Source organism: Tasmannia lanceolata, unplaced genomic scaffold, assembly GCF_043159265.1.
Source record: "Tasmannia lanceolata isolate RefF3 unplaced genomic scaffold, GAP_Taslan_0.1 ptg000002l, whole genome shotgun sequence".
NCBI classification, from domain to species: Eukaryota; Viridiplantae; Streptophyta; class Magnoliopsida; order Canellales; family Winteraceae; genus Tasmannia; species Tasmannia lanceolata.
The window spans coordinates 33500374-33516040 of record NW_027518679.1 but is presented as its reverse complement, the minus strand read 5'-3'; positions in this window follow the sequence as shown (position 1 = coordinate 33516040).

Below are 15667 nucleotides of genomic sequence, written 5' to 3'. Positions count from 1 at the left end.
CTGCTGCCCCCGGACTTCCCCTACTCCGGTTGGAGTGGGGAATTTCATCTTGAGGTGGGGGGTGGAGACCACTGCCCCCAAATCTCTTAGAGCGGGGCACCCAATGATGGCGCTGTAAGTGAACGGTATGTCTACAACCATGAAGGTGGTCAGGATGGTTTTTTGGAGGGGGTACGTCCCAAAGGTCACGGGTAAGTCGATCTTGCCGTCGACCCGTACGGACGCACCGGAGAACCCGTAGATGGAATACTCCGCGGGTCCCAGCCTATCTTTGCCCAGTTTCATCTCTTCGAAAGTCCCGAGGTGTAGCACGTTGACGGAGCTTCCTGTGTCGACCAGGATCTTTCCTATGTCGAAGTTGGCGATGACTAGCCTGACGACGAGTGCGTCGTCATGCGGGACTTGTAGCCCGTCAAGGTCTTCGTTGGAGAAAGTGATGATCTGGTCCTCACGGGACGGATCTGTTCGGGTCTTTTTGGAAGGCATATCCATGGAGAATACCCGCTCCGCATATGCCCGCCGACTAGCTATTGTCGGCCCTCCCGCTGCCGGCCCGTCCGTGATGATGTTGATTTTTTCGATAATGGTGGGCGGCTGTTCGCGGGTCTGCGATTGTTCGGGGGGCTCTTCATTCCGGGGGCGCTGGTGGCGGCGTGTGTCGTGTCTGCTGCGGGATCGACGTCTACTTCGGGAGCGATGCCTGCTAGGGGATCGGTATCGGCTTGTGAATCGGCGACGGTTGTTGGACCGGCGCCTATTGGGTGACTGACGCCTACCTCTGGGCTCGTCGGGTGGATGCTGGACCTCGCGCGAATTTCCGCCAGGGCTTCTGAGATATTGATTCAGGTGCCCTTCTTCGGCCAGCCTGATGAGCACATTTATGTGTGAATTGTAGGTAGGAAAAGCATGCATTTTTCTCATTTTAAGCAGTGCTACTAAGGTATCTTCCTTATTTTTGGTGTTTCAGTATTCTAATTGGAGTTTCAAAGAAATTGAAGCTAAAAAGATAAAAATGGCATCGGTTTGGTCGAAAATCAAGAAGTGGGTGTAAATATCACTTCTCTTATACAATGATGGGACCCATTTACATATCAATTCTAATCATCCTCACCCACGTCGCACCAAGGGCCCACAACGAACTAGTCCCATTTGCTATTTCATCTTTGATGCAGGGGCAGTTCTTTCACAATGTTGCTGGTCCGTTTTTCAACCATATGTTTAGGTTATTAAATGGAAGAATTAGGGAAAGTGGTAAACTACAAAGTTTTAGGTCTTCTCAAGAGCTTTCCAACAAGTACTTATGGCCAAAATTTGGAGTAGTGGTTAAAACGTTATTGCTGATTTACTAAGCTATGTCTGTGTGCAATTATTGGACGGTTCGGATTACCCTACGAGAATGATTTAGGGGCGCCATTGATTTATTGTCCACTAATTAGACGGCTGAGATCATCGTACGATGTATGCCATACAACGACCTTCTCTTTCTTCTCTTGTTCACTCAAAATGAGCTTACCAATTTGAGTGGGTCCGCAATCATTGGAATGTGAATTTTGTCCAACTTCGATTCGGCCCACTATGTGCAAAATATTAATTAGGGGAAGAAAATACATGTTCGGCTTGTGCAAATGGATCCCATGTTTTAACGTAATGGGACAGCAGCTCATGCATTGGAATTGTTTAGAGTCATACTCTCTCTCTCTCTCTTCAGATCATGGCAATAGTGGGACCCACTACTAAGGGGCAGCAAAAAGCCCACGTTAATTGCCAAAGACAATAAGGAAATGGGCTGGCTGGAATACCCATATCAAGTGTATATGCATAAGCATACCATGGGGTGATCTGAACCATTCATCCAATGGGTATTCTCTTTCACTTCTAAACGAAGCAAGCATTCCCTTTATTATTATTTAATGAAAGTCGAGCATTCAACAAGGTGTGGGGCCTTTCTAGAATTTAAGTTACCTTGTGGAATTCGAACATGGTAGTCCCAATATCAATTTGTAAATTCAAAGAGAATGGTAAGGACTGCTCTTATCAACAGAAGAGAGTCAACTTGGGGATGAAATATAGCCCGAATTCTTTAGAAGGGATGTACGTTTTGCTAATTTAAGGGGGACCCACTAGAAATTATTTGAAGAGCCGATTCTGTGTGAATTACAAAAAAAGAAAGAAAGAAAGACTACAAAGGGTATAAAAGGCATGCGGTGGAGAATTAGCAACACCTCTCACATGGGAAAGCAGCCCACGTGTGGTTCTCTCTTTCATTGAAAGAGAAATTCAGCATTTTTTTAGAAAGACAAGAACATCTCTTGCATTTTTTTTATATTGGCAGGTCATGTTCTGAATTGGGTAAAGCTCTCTCTACGTTTGGGGCAACATATGGGACCCACTTGCTATTCTTGATACTCTTGTCTTTATGATACTCGTTTCCTTTATGATGAAACAGCAACAATTTCCACGAAAAAAAAGGTTGCTACAATTGAATAGAAGTTGCAAAAAAATTACAATGTGGTGGCATTCCTCGTGAATAGAAAAGAGATCACGATTTCTCTTATTGGAATTAGTGAAAGCCTGCTTATTCTTAGAAAGAAATTGACCGACCTTATCTCTATTATGGAAAGTAGCTCACGAAATTGGTGATTGTCTCTATTAATTCTAAAAGAGAGAAAGAAGCTGCATGGAATAAGTTTCTCTTGCATCATAAGATTTTATATAGCACTTTCTCATTCTCTCTACTTCCTCTCGACAATTCTCCACCATTCTCAAGCTCTCTCTCTCTCTCTCTCTTAGGTTTTCATATTCTCTTTCATGTTCTTTTTCTTTTCTACTCTCAACCAAGGATCAATCATCCACCATTCAAACTCAAGGTGACATTAAAGCTTGAAGGATGAAGATTCAACCAAAGATTGGAGAAGAAAAAGAATAAGTTCTTTTTATTTTTTTTGTTATTTATTTTTCAAGTTCAAGTTGATGTATTTTTGTTTCAATTCAAATTAGTGGAGAGTTTATTTTTCTTTTAGTTTTATTTTCAAGTAATTATACATGGCACTCTTTCTCCCATCTATCTCTTTTATTTTTATTTTTCTTCCCTTCTTCATGAATAACTAAATCCTAATTACTTAGGGTTTAGTTGAAGCCATGGGGAAGGAGAAATATTTATAATTAAATCAATCTACTCAATTGAAAAATTGTGTAGGATTTTGTGTTTGAAAAATCCCAATCATTCATGCCATTGGCTTTCCCCTTTCGTATGAATGATTGTTGATTAACAAATATAAAGTTCTATATAATCAATGTAAATTGGAGAGTGGATTTGATTAATTACTTATAAGGAATGACATCCCTTTGATCTTATCCCTTATTGACTAGTTAATCGAATTTTCAACCCAATTCAAGAGATGTTTTAATTAATCTATCTAATCCAAACCCATGGTGGATTCTAACTCTAAGTAATCTTTTATATTGAATTAAGATTTTTACACTATTCCAAATTACTTTCGCAATTTTTCAATTAACTTAGGCCTTTAGAATTTTAGTTTTCTAATTAGATTAGATAAGTAGTTAATCAAGATCATTAGAATTTTGGTACATTTTGCCTAAATTAAGATTTCCAAATCAAGATCGTAGTTGAATTTGATTCTTAGATTGAATAGAATACACGTTTATATATAGTGTTGGCTCCGAGGTCTAAGTCCACGGAAATCCTGAGTCCATTCCAGGCAACATTATATCATAGCTAGTATTCTAATCGGTACAAGAATAGGATTGACAACTAGATTTCTCTTTCCTGAGTTCGACCCGTATTTACAAGATCCGTGCACTTGCGGTTATTTAATATCTCTAACAAGTTTTTGCACTATTCCAAATTACTTTCGCAATTTTTCAATTAACTTAGGCCTTTAGAATTTTAGTTTTCTAATTATATTAGATAAGTAGTTAATCAAGATCATTAGAATTTTGGTACACTTTGCCTAAATTAAGATTTCCAAATCAAGATCGTAGTTGAATTTGATTCTTAGATTGAATAGAATACACGCTTATATATAGTGTTGGCTCCGAGGTCTAAGTCCACGGAAATCCTGAGTCCATTCCAGGCAACATTATATCATAGCTAGTATTCTAATCGGTACAAGAATAGGATTGACAACTAGATTTCTCTTCCCTGAGTTCGGCCCGTATTTACACGATCCGTGCACTTGCGGTTATTTAATATCTCTAACACAGCCTTTCCAGCTGGAGGCGGAGGTGGAAGCAATGGTCAGTTTCGTGGCCGTGGTCCTCGTGGAATTCGCAGAACTTTTTGGCGGACCGCTTCTTTGGGTCCGTGGCCATTCTCTTGGGGGGGTCAGGAGACCCTGATCTCTGATAGCTAGTAGGACATGGGAGAGGGGAACCTTTAGTGGGGCGCTTCCCAGTCTTTCGAAGACGGGGATGGGGTTCCGGCTCGCCTGTTTCTCCTCGGCCCGTGGCCTCATGATCCTTCGGCCGTCGTTGTTTTTTCTTTCATCGAGGCCGGGATGGTTCTGCTCTCGGGCACAGGTGTCTTCTGCTCGCACGAACTTGTCAGCCTTAGATTCAAGTTCCTGTAGGTCCCGTGGTGGGTTGAGGGTGAGATGCAGCTTGAGATTTGGATCGGTGGTGGCGTGCTTTAGTGTTGCGACCGCTATTTGGACGTCCATGTTAGAAAGTTGGGCCAATTCGGCGTGGAATTTTAACATGAAGTCTCTTAGGGTCTCGTTTCTTCCCTGCCAGAGGGCTAAGAGGGCGTCCGCTGGATCATGGCAGAGGCGGTTGTTGGCGAATCTTGCACTGAACTTCCTTCCGAATTCATGGAAGGATGCGATGGAGTCGGGCTCCAATCTCATGTACCAGTCGTTAGCGGTCTTTCTTAACAGGGAGGCGAAGGCTCTGCACATGAATCCGTCCGACGAGCCCCGGAGCGTCATTACCCTTTTGAAAGTTTGGAGGAACTCGAGGGGGTCAGTGCTTCCGTCGTACAGACCGAAACGGGAGAGGTCTATGCCTGCTTCCGCTGGGGTCTTTAAGACTTCCGAGGTGAATGGGGATGCCGTTTCCCTTTCCCATTCGTCGAGGATGCCATGGGCGTAGGGCTTCTTCATTTCTAGTTTTACCTCTCGGATCTGCCTCTGCAGGTTGGCTATCGGATCCACGCTGGGCGGTTGCGCTGAGGTTGCTACTTCTTCCGTCCGAGCCAGGGGCCGTTCCTTGAGACGGGCAGCCCGGACAGGGGGAGCGCGGCTTAGCGTAGCCTGCTTCCCGCCATCTCGCTGGTGTCTCCTAGCTGCGGGGGGCAAAGGGCTATTCGTCGATGGGGACGGCGTCCGGTGAGTCGGTGCTCGCTTTCGCAGGGGATGACGCTCCCCTGGCTGTTCCTCGTTGCCTTCGTCGTAGGCTTCTGTCTGGTCCTGCGTTGTCAGGGGCCTCTCCGGGGCCGGAGGAGGCAAGCGTTGGAGTAGTTCTCGACGGAGTTCGTTGAACATCTCCATGGTGGGGACCATCTGCGGTGCGCTAGAGGAGGGCTGGTGTCGGCCCGAGAGTGGTGAGTTGGGCTCTCGGGAGCTTGAGGTGTTGGTTTGTGCGCGCTGAGCCTGACTCCTGGTTATTACCCCTGTTTCTTGCTGTTGGGTGTGGTTTCTCATCGCCATAAGGCGTTCAGTACTCGACGAGTCCCACGGATGGCGCCAATATGATGGCGTCTGAATCCGGGTCTGTGATCACGCGGTCGGTAGAGGGCCTCCGCGGGGTCTGCAATCACAAACAAAGGGGGTCAGGGGGTCCGGGGTGGGTCCCGGACAACCACTTCGACACCCAAGTCAGATTCTTCGACCAATCAATATAAAGGACGGCGAGAAGGGGAAGGGGTTTTGATCAGGGTTACCAGGGCCAACGCATAGGCTCCTTTCTGGGTGTGTGAATGAGTGGGTCGGAGGGGACTAGCAGGGAGAGTAGGATTGCGTTCCTAGTCTCCTCTGTTGTTGCATCGCCTCTTTTTCCGGTTGCTTTTTGCGGAGCTGAGAATGGAGGAAGTCCTTTCCAAAAACGTGGATCCATCTCTTCTTCCTTTCCCTCCCTTTTAAAGGGAGGTGCGCGGCCCTTTTCATCATTATGGAGAGAAAGCCTTCATTTGCAGGATTGGGCCGTTCCCCTGCCTCGCCGGCGCGTGGCTTCGCCGGCCATTTCCTTCCATAATTTGTGATGATGAGGCCTGGACGGTGACACGTGTCATGATTGCATGGTCTTTACCGTTTTCCAACGTCTTTCTTCATGATGGCTAGGCTCTCCTTGTGCATGGATGACACGTGGCGATATCTGGGAGCGATGCCGTATTTGTGTCCCATCAGCCATGCATGCCTCTTAGATTGAAAGGGAGAACCTGTGAAAGAAAAACCTCAACCACAATTGACTGAATGAAGATCTGGCAAGTAGAATAAGACTTATATATAACAAAACTTTTGCCATGTTGGTAATAATAAATCAAGGCTCCCCTGAAGATGGTATATGATTATATGAAAAAAGAAAAGAAAAGAAAAGAAAAGAGGAAGGCATTGTACATGTATTTCATAAGACAACAAAGACATTTATTTCATAAGAGAAAAAAAGACAGCATTAGGTTTGGTGTAGAAACGCTCATTTGGATATACACCCAAATTCAATGTGTATACATCCAACTAGGGGTGTAAATGGATATTCGAAAATTCGACTACCGTCCGCATCCGAATCCGTTTATGAGATATCAGGCTCTTAGCGGATGCGAATCTGGTAAATGGTATATCTGATCCGTTCAACATCCGAATTCGAGAAGTAAATCCTTTTTATTTATTATTAATAATATCATTAATATTTATTTTTAGTAATGACACACTATCTTTTGTTTCTAAAAGAAAAGTGAATTTTCTTTTTACAAAAAAATAAAAATAAATAGTGTTTTGGGTAGGAAATGAAGTAATCTCTCATTTTAAGGGCATTCTTGGAGTTTGACATGGCTTCTTTATGAAGCAACAAATGTGGGTTGTAGGATGAAAGAGACAAATGGATGTTGGTGATTGAAAGAAGATGTCATGGTTTCTAGAGAATTCTAGAGCAAAAAGGCCATAATTATTGATGGTAAATGGACGGCTCAGATCAATTTTTCAACTTAGGTTTATATAAAAACCCAAAATGCAATTAAAAGATGGGACTTCTAAGGTTTGCAAGAGAGGAGAAAGGAGGAGGCTGAGACATCATCTTTGGCATTCCTTTGTGGCTCCAACCCCACCAAAATCCACCGCCGCCCCTCTCCACCTTCTCACAGCCACCTCCATCACCGCTAGTCACCTCCATCTCTAACCCAATCCTCATCTCCATCCTCATTTCTCTTCATCTTCCACAATCAGCACTCCCAGTTCCCTTGTTCAAAATAGCCCAAACCCATTCCATCATATAAATAAATAAAAAATAAAAATCCAAAGACCACTAATATCCGAATTCGAACAATATCCGACAGATACGAATTCGGTAATAGATATTAAATATCCGTCAAATTCGAATCCGAATCCGAATTCGGATATAGCCATATCCGATTCGTATTCGATCCGTTTACACCCCTACATCCAACACACCCAAAGGTGGATATCCATGAGGATAGGATGATAGACAGACCTAAAATATAAGCAATTTCAAAAAATGTAGATGATGAATTACAAACGCTATGTAATTCCAAATTATATGGCTCACCAAACAAACCTTTTTATTATGGTCTTGTCAATGAAATCCTTAGTGACGTAGGCTCTTGTTCAATCCTTGCACAGACATGCTTATATGCTATTGAAATAACCAATATAAACTGACGGAGGATTAAATTCCTTCAAAACAGTTTATGCCCAAAAGAATCATTTTCTTTTTCCATCTGCATGAGGTATGACCGTATGATTGGATTGGAGGGCCAAACTACCCTGGCTTAAAAAGATCTGATAATGGAAACAACTTTTAGAAGGAGTATTCATTGGGATGCTCCTGTTTAGTAATGACACACTATCTTTTGTTTCTAAAAGAAAAGTAAATTTTCTTTTTAGAAAAAAACAAAAGCAAAAAGTGTTTTGGGTAGGAAATGAAGTAATCTCTCATTTTAAGGGCATTCTTGGAGTTTGACATGGCTTGTTTATGAAGCAACAAATGTGGGTTGTAGGATGAAAGAGACAAATGGATGATGGTGATTGAGAGAAGATGTCATAGTTTCTAGAGAATTTTAGAGCAAAAAGGCCTTAGTCAATGATGGTAAATGGACGGCTCAGATCAATTTTCCAACTTAGGGTTATATAAAATCCCAAAATGCAATTAAAAGAGGGGACTTCTAAGGTTTGCAAGGAGAAGCAAGAGAGAGGAGAAAGGAGGAGGCTAAATCTTCAACATTCCTTGGTGCCTCCAACCCCACCAAAACCACCGTGCCTCTCCACCTTCTCACAACCACCTCCATCACCGCCAGTCACCTCCATCTCTAATACAATCCCCATCTCCATCCCCATTTCTCTTCATCTTCCACAATCAGCACTCCCACTTCCCCTATTCAAAATAGCCCAAACACATTCCATCATATACATAAAAAGAAAAAGAAAAAACCCAAAGATCACTACCAACACCATCATCCATCCCCACCGCCTCTCTCTCTGCCTTTGTTTTAAAGGGAAGAAGAGGATCTCATATATTTTAGGGTTTGAGAGTTAATTTTGTGAAGAGAAGGTAGAGGTCTGGTTTTAAGGTTTGGAAAATTTATTCGAGGAGTAAGAAGGAGAAGAAAGATAAAGTGCTGCAATAAAATGTTTGAATTTACCGGATAAACAGATACGGATAATATCCGAATTCGAACAATATCCGACGAATACGAATTCGGTAATAGATATTAAATATCCGTCAATTTCGAATCCGAATTCGGATAGTGTACACTGTAATCAAATTCGGATATGGCCATATCCGATTCGAATTCGATTTGTTTACACCCCTAGGGATTACTACCTTTTTGAAAAAAAAATATGTTAAAACTGCATGAGAAGGGGCGTTTGGAACGCTGGCACGCAAGGTTGAGTTGGAGAAATAGGGGACTGTCCAAGTATGATTCAAATGGAGTGTGTTTTGGGCCTGATTTTTAGGGGTTCAAAAGCAATCGATTTAGAAAATATAGGGCTTGATTTTTAGGGGTTCAAATGCAATCAATTTAGAAAATAAAGGGATTGATTTTTACGGGTTCAAAAGTAACCGATTTAGAAAATAAAATAGAATACTGAGAAGGGGCGTATGGGAAAAAAATCAGGAGAAGAGGCGCTTGGAATGATAGCCATTAAGGAGAGCTTTCAACATTTGAGTGACACATAAGATATAATGCTTAGTTGGCAAAATGGGGATTGTCCACATCAGCAGGAGGCGGTAACAGGTTCATCAAAGGAATTCACTAATTTTTCGGGGTGTGTTGGCTGATTTTTAGGAATTCACTGATTTGGAAAAATGTTGGTGTTAGTTTGTTTTAGGGGTTAAAGGATTTTTTTTTTTGGGAGCGAGAAAAAAAATGGAGAAGTGGCGTTTGGAATTACGGCTGTTACGTCAAAAAAAAAAATGGTTGAATGCGGTTTGCAAAGGGGGTGCCACGTGGCATACCTTCAGTGTACCACATCCAGCTTTACATATATAGAATAGATAGATATATAGATACCGGCAAAAGGCAGGCTACTATTTGTGAGTGTACGTATGAGAGAGTACAACATTAATAAAAAAAAACCATTAAATAAGAGGTTAAAGATGCAAAAGTGTGGTATGGTGGGCCATTAATGTTTTTTAAGGGATTTGCTAGCCTCCTTTGTAGAAGTACCTTTGTGCTCGGTCCTTTGCAAGTGATGACAACTGCTGACTTTTGCTTTATTCATTTAATTAATTCTTCTGACATGGCTGTCATCACTTGCAAAGGCAGGAGTGCGAAGCCTCCTGCGAAGGAGGCTAGCAAATTCTTTTTTAATTTTTTTTTGGTAAGAACCTATTTCCTCACGGTTGAAGAACAGAGCCTGATTTTGGCACTAAGTTTCAATAATCGCACAAACTGAGCTTGGAAAGAACTATTATAGAGAATATAAAAACAACGATTTTAGGGAAAGAAAAGACTATTACAGAGAGATTTTGAGGAAGAGAGAGCCTAATAAAAAGTGAAGTCCTTAAATTTGGAAAGAGGAGAGAGATACATTGTACAAATATCCCTCTTAGTATTAGACATAGCATATAAATTCAGCAAGATAAACATTCATCAAGTTTCATTTCAAACCTTTCCCGATTTTCCTCGGAAGAAAATCTCGGTGACAGTCCCTCATACCGAAAATCCCAGAATTAATTTTTCTCCTAACAATTCACTTCAGAGATAAAAAAAGAAAAGTGCCCCATACAAAAAATTATACGAAAAGAAGGTTTTTTTTGTTGCTGCAGGAGTCGCCTCATTCATTCCAATTCTTCAACGAGATCTTCAATGAGTGTTGTGAATTCTTGATCTGGGTCTTACTCGTTTGTTTTAAACAGTGTTTTTAAAATCGGTTTTTGTTCTTCATTCTCTTTTTTTGCTAATTGAAGTCTTCCTTTCTATCCTAGTTTTTTTTACCCATATTACAGTCATTTTTCCCTTTTCAATAATCTATTTTCCTCATCTACATTTTTACTACTTGTTAGGCCCAAAATTGGTAACAGATGAGGCAGCGACGAAGGAGCTGATTTGGCGGGTCCGAACTGTTGAACTGATTGAGAGTTAAGTCCTGCACAGAGCACAAGGTCAGAAGACCAACCCGGAGTCTTGGCTCCAGACGGGCCATTCGATAGTGAAGTCAGTAATGGGCACAAAATTGGGAAAACCAAAGTTAGAGATGGTCTTTTTTCCTTAGGAATTCGATCCCCTACCTTGGCATATGTGAAGGCTATTTATAGTGGGAGCCTTAGGGTAGTTGAATTACCTACCCCAGGACAGGTGTCAGCCCATGTGTGGGCCTGATTTTACCTGCCCTTGGTCGATTACCTGGCTACCCCTGGGGCTGGTGCTAACTTCTTAGTGGGCCCTTCAAGGGTCACGTGTCAACAGCTAATTGGGGGTGACTTTTCATACCCCATCATTTGTCCCCGGGTTCTCCAGGTCATTTTGATGACTTGGGGAAGCATGAGAGGTTGCGCTTCTGATCAGTTGAATGAGTCGAGGCTCGGAATGAAGTGCATAGGCCGGTTTCTGGTACCCTACCCGGTTCGGGACGACCAGAGATATGAAGGGATTTATTCTGCTCGGCCAAGCCCTCTGCATGGCCTGGAACGACCAAAAATATGGAGTGATTTACTCTGCTCGGCTAAGCGCTCTGCCCGGCCTGGGACGACCAGAAATATGAAGTACTCTGCCCGGCCAAGCCCTTTGCACGGCCTAAGACGACCAGAGATATGAACTGAAATATTCGGCCCGGGCAGGCCCTCTGCACAGCCTGGGACAACCAGAAACATGAAGTGAAATAATCTACCAGGCCAAGCCCTCTGCACGGCCTGGGACGACCAGAGATATGAAGTGATTTACTCTGCCCGGCCAAGCCATCTACACGGCCTGGGACGACCAGAGATATGAAGTGAAATAATATGTCAGGCCAAGCCCTCTACACAGCCTGGGACGACCAGAGGCATGAAGTGATTTATTCTGCCCGGCCAAGCCCTCTGCACGGCCTGGGACGACCAGAGATATGAAGTGAAATAATCTGCCTGGCCAAGCCCTCTGCACGGCCCGAGACGACCAGAGACATGAAGTGATTTACTCTGCCCAGCCAAGCCCTCTGCACGGCCTGGGACGACCAGAGATATGAAGTGAAATAATCTGTCCGGCCAGGCCCTCTGCACGGCCTGGGACGACCAAAAACATGAAGTGAAATAATCTGCCCGGCTAAGCCCTCTGCACGGCCTGGACAACTAGAGACATGAACTGATTTACTCTGCCCTGCCAAGCCCTCTGCACGGCCTGGGACGACCAGAGATATGAAGTGAAATAATCTGTCCGGCCAAGCCCTCTGCATGGCCTGGGACGACCAGAGGCATGAAGTGATTTATTCTGCCTGGCCAAGCCCTCTGCATGGCATGGAAGGACTAGTTTTTTGTCGTGTTATGCACGGCTCATATCCTGGCCGGCTTGGGACGACCAGATTTTTGTCGTGTTGTGGATGCGTCATATCCTTGCCGGCTTGGGACGACCAGATTTTTGTCGTTTTATGTAATGCGTTATATCTTGGCCGGCTTGGGACAACCAAATTTTTGTCATTTTATGTAACGCGCCATAAAATGAGAGCATAGGAAGAAAAAAACAAAGAGGGATATGGTCAAAAGGAAAAAGAAGGAAAGAAAGAGAGAAACCCTAGGTCATATTTGAATTGAAAACCCAAGCCATACCCAAATCACCACCGGAATCACAACCTTATCCCACTGAAACCCTAACCCAAACTCAAAGCCAAACCGAAATCCCCACCGAACCAAGCTGAAGAGAAAATTGATAGTTAAAAAACCAACACCAAAGTAAATCAAAGGAGGGAGAGAGAGAGAGAGAGAGAGAGAGAGAGAGAGAGAGAGAGAGAGAGAGAGAGAGAGGCGGGAAGCAAAAAAGGTAGCGGGAAGCGGAAAAGACAAGCGGATATGGTTAGTGGGTTTCGACTTTTGAGTCTTTCGACCCATATAACCCACGTTCCCAAAATAACGCCGCTGGTGCGAAATGAATCTTCGACGCTCATGAATGTGGGTGAATCCCATCCACTTATTACCAATGTTTTACTTAACAAACGTCGGTGCATGTATATATTAGCCGCGTTATTCTTGAACGTGGGTAGCTGAACGCCGGTAAAGGATGTTTGAAAAACATCACTATCTGTATTAAGCTTCCTATGTTGTTGGCTGCATTGAGACCAATTAGACAGACAAGCTACAATTGTCACGGATGGCTTCTTTGGAAACGATTTCTCTTTGTGATTGGACCTATCTGTTGTGAGACTTTTGAATTAGATTTGAAGAGATTTAATCCTCTCTTGTTCAGGCTAGTGGACTCTGGTTTCTAAATTTGTGTACTAATATTACTCTCAGCTGAGAGCATAGTTTCCACCTATGAAATTGAGCCAAAGTGACTACAGGATACATCCAAAGAATTCGGGTATTGAGGGCATCAGCTGAACTTTGGCTTGTGGAACTTGCAGTGCATTAAATTGGACAGAGCCAACAAATTTTGGGTGAAATTCAGGTCTTGTAATCAAGAGCAGCACAGGGATGTTGAAGCTAGGTGGTTTTTCACTACATATATAAATCTCCAATAGGAGGTTGGTTCTCCCAAAACCTATCCATTTCAATTGAAGGGACAGACTTGACTTAATTGGGGAAGAATATCTTCAACCAAGAGCCCCTTCTTCTTAGTATACACATTTGAACTTGTCACATTTCAAATTAATGGGATGGAAATATAGATTTCATTAGCTGAAAAATGAGATGGAAATATAGATTTCGGACATGAATAAAAAAGAAAAAATCAGGGACAAATTAATGAAAATGGAGATGATAGAATGGTAGATAACAATACCTTATGGTTGAGAAAGAAATCTGATCTTCTTTTTTGCAACCAACTTCTTCCTCTTCTATTCCTTTTAAAACCTAATCACTCTCCTCTCCAAAGACCCTAAATGCTCCTCCTCTCTTCTTCTCTTCTAGCACTTTCTGAAATTTCCCAAACCCTCTTTCCTTCTTTTTTTCAAAACCCTAATCGGGCCCTCCTTTTCCACATATCAAAGAAAGAGGGAGAGCTAAGATGAGGAGAAGGGAAAGAGAGGGTGCTGGTGGCCGTGGATTTCGATGTGGGGGTGGTGGGATTTGATGGAGGCCTATGTCGAGATGGGGTGTTGACCGAGCCTTCATCTTCTCCTTCTCCCAAACTTTGAAACCCTAAAGAGAGAAAAATGGGTTTCACCAGGGAAATTTTAGAAAGCGCGGGTCGGGAAACGTAGTGCGCTTGATTTAGTTTTTTTTTAATTCACCGATGTTTCGGAAAAAATGCTGGTGGTTCTTATATGCAGCGACGCTTATGATTGTCGCTTAATATCAAAGCAATTACACAATTAGTTACCGACGTTTTACATTGCAAACGTCGGTGAACACAAACCTTGACGATTTTAAAACGTCTATAAATAAATACGGTGTAATTTGTAGGCTCGGTAGGCTACTGGCGCACTCATCGTCGTTCTATTTTACGAACGTCGGTGCATATATAGTATTAGCGACGTTTCTACAGAACATCGGTAAGCTAATGTATGTAATAACTATTTTTCTTGTAGTGTGATGAGTACATTTATGTGTGAATTATACGTAGGTAAAACATGCATATTTCATATTTAAAGCGGTATTACTAAGGTATTTTCCTTGTTTTTGGTGTTTCAGGGTTATATTGGGAATTTCGAGGAAAATGTGCTAAAAGAATGAAATTTTAGGGAAAAATTGCAAGTTTGGAACAGTCTAGGTCGAAAATTGTGTGTGTATTCCAACTTGGATGGTCAAGATCAAAGAAGAAAATCCAAGAATTTTAAGATATCCTAGTAGGCCAAATAGTCAAGGTTTCTTTTCGGGTCCAAATTGATAATGCCACCTCATTATTTTGCTTTGAAAGTTTCAAGTATTTCAAGGGTTAGATGAAGAACAAAGAAGAGTGAAGTTCCTAAATTCAATGGTTGAGATTGAAATCAACAAAGCAAGAGGGAGGAAATCGAAATTTATGTTTTTTTGAAAAACCACCCCCTTATTTGGTTAGTTCACTCGTCCTTGTTGGATTCCCTTTGGCGGAATACATTTGAAACCCATGGTGGGTTTGTTTTATTGCTCATATCCATAATTCCCTTGGATTCTTACATACCATTGATCAAGGAGGATCACATTGGATGGCCTAGATCTAATTCAAAACACAACAACATTTCAAGATATTTTGGCTGAATTCAAAAGAGGGAATCAAGAATACCAAAATCTGATTGGCTCATACCACTTCTAATTTCGCCCACCTTCTAATTAGTAGGACCCCATCCACTGATTTTTGGCGAATTCCCATTGCCCAACATTTGTCCGGTTTAGATCATCCTACGACAATGGGTTAGGGGTGTAATCAACTCACATAATGGGCTATAAAGTGAATGGCTAGGATCAGCCCACGAAAATGATTTAAGGGGGTATGACCCATCTAATTTGTGGTTTATCCATTGAACGGTTCAGATTATCCTAAAGGGGTGCAATCAATTGACGGTTTGGATGATCCTATAGGAATAATGGGATGTGGATATTAAATTAATGGGTTGATATTTAATTGGGTTTTAATGGACACTAACAAGTGGTTCGGCTATTGTGGGGAATAATATGTGAGAACCACACATGTGGAATCACACACGTGGGACCACTTTAGGGCTGCTGTTGCTATTTTCATTCCACCTTGAGGCAATTGAATAGTGGCAACTTCTTTAATTAAGAAAGCCCACGTTACTATTACTGATGAGGAAAGTGAGTGACATAATTGCTGAATTTTTAATAGGCAATAGTCCATTAGTTTGCCAAGTGTAGTTGCTAGTTGCCATTTCTAGTATTCAACAAGATATCTAGCTATGATTTTTTTGGCAAA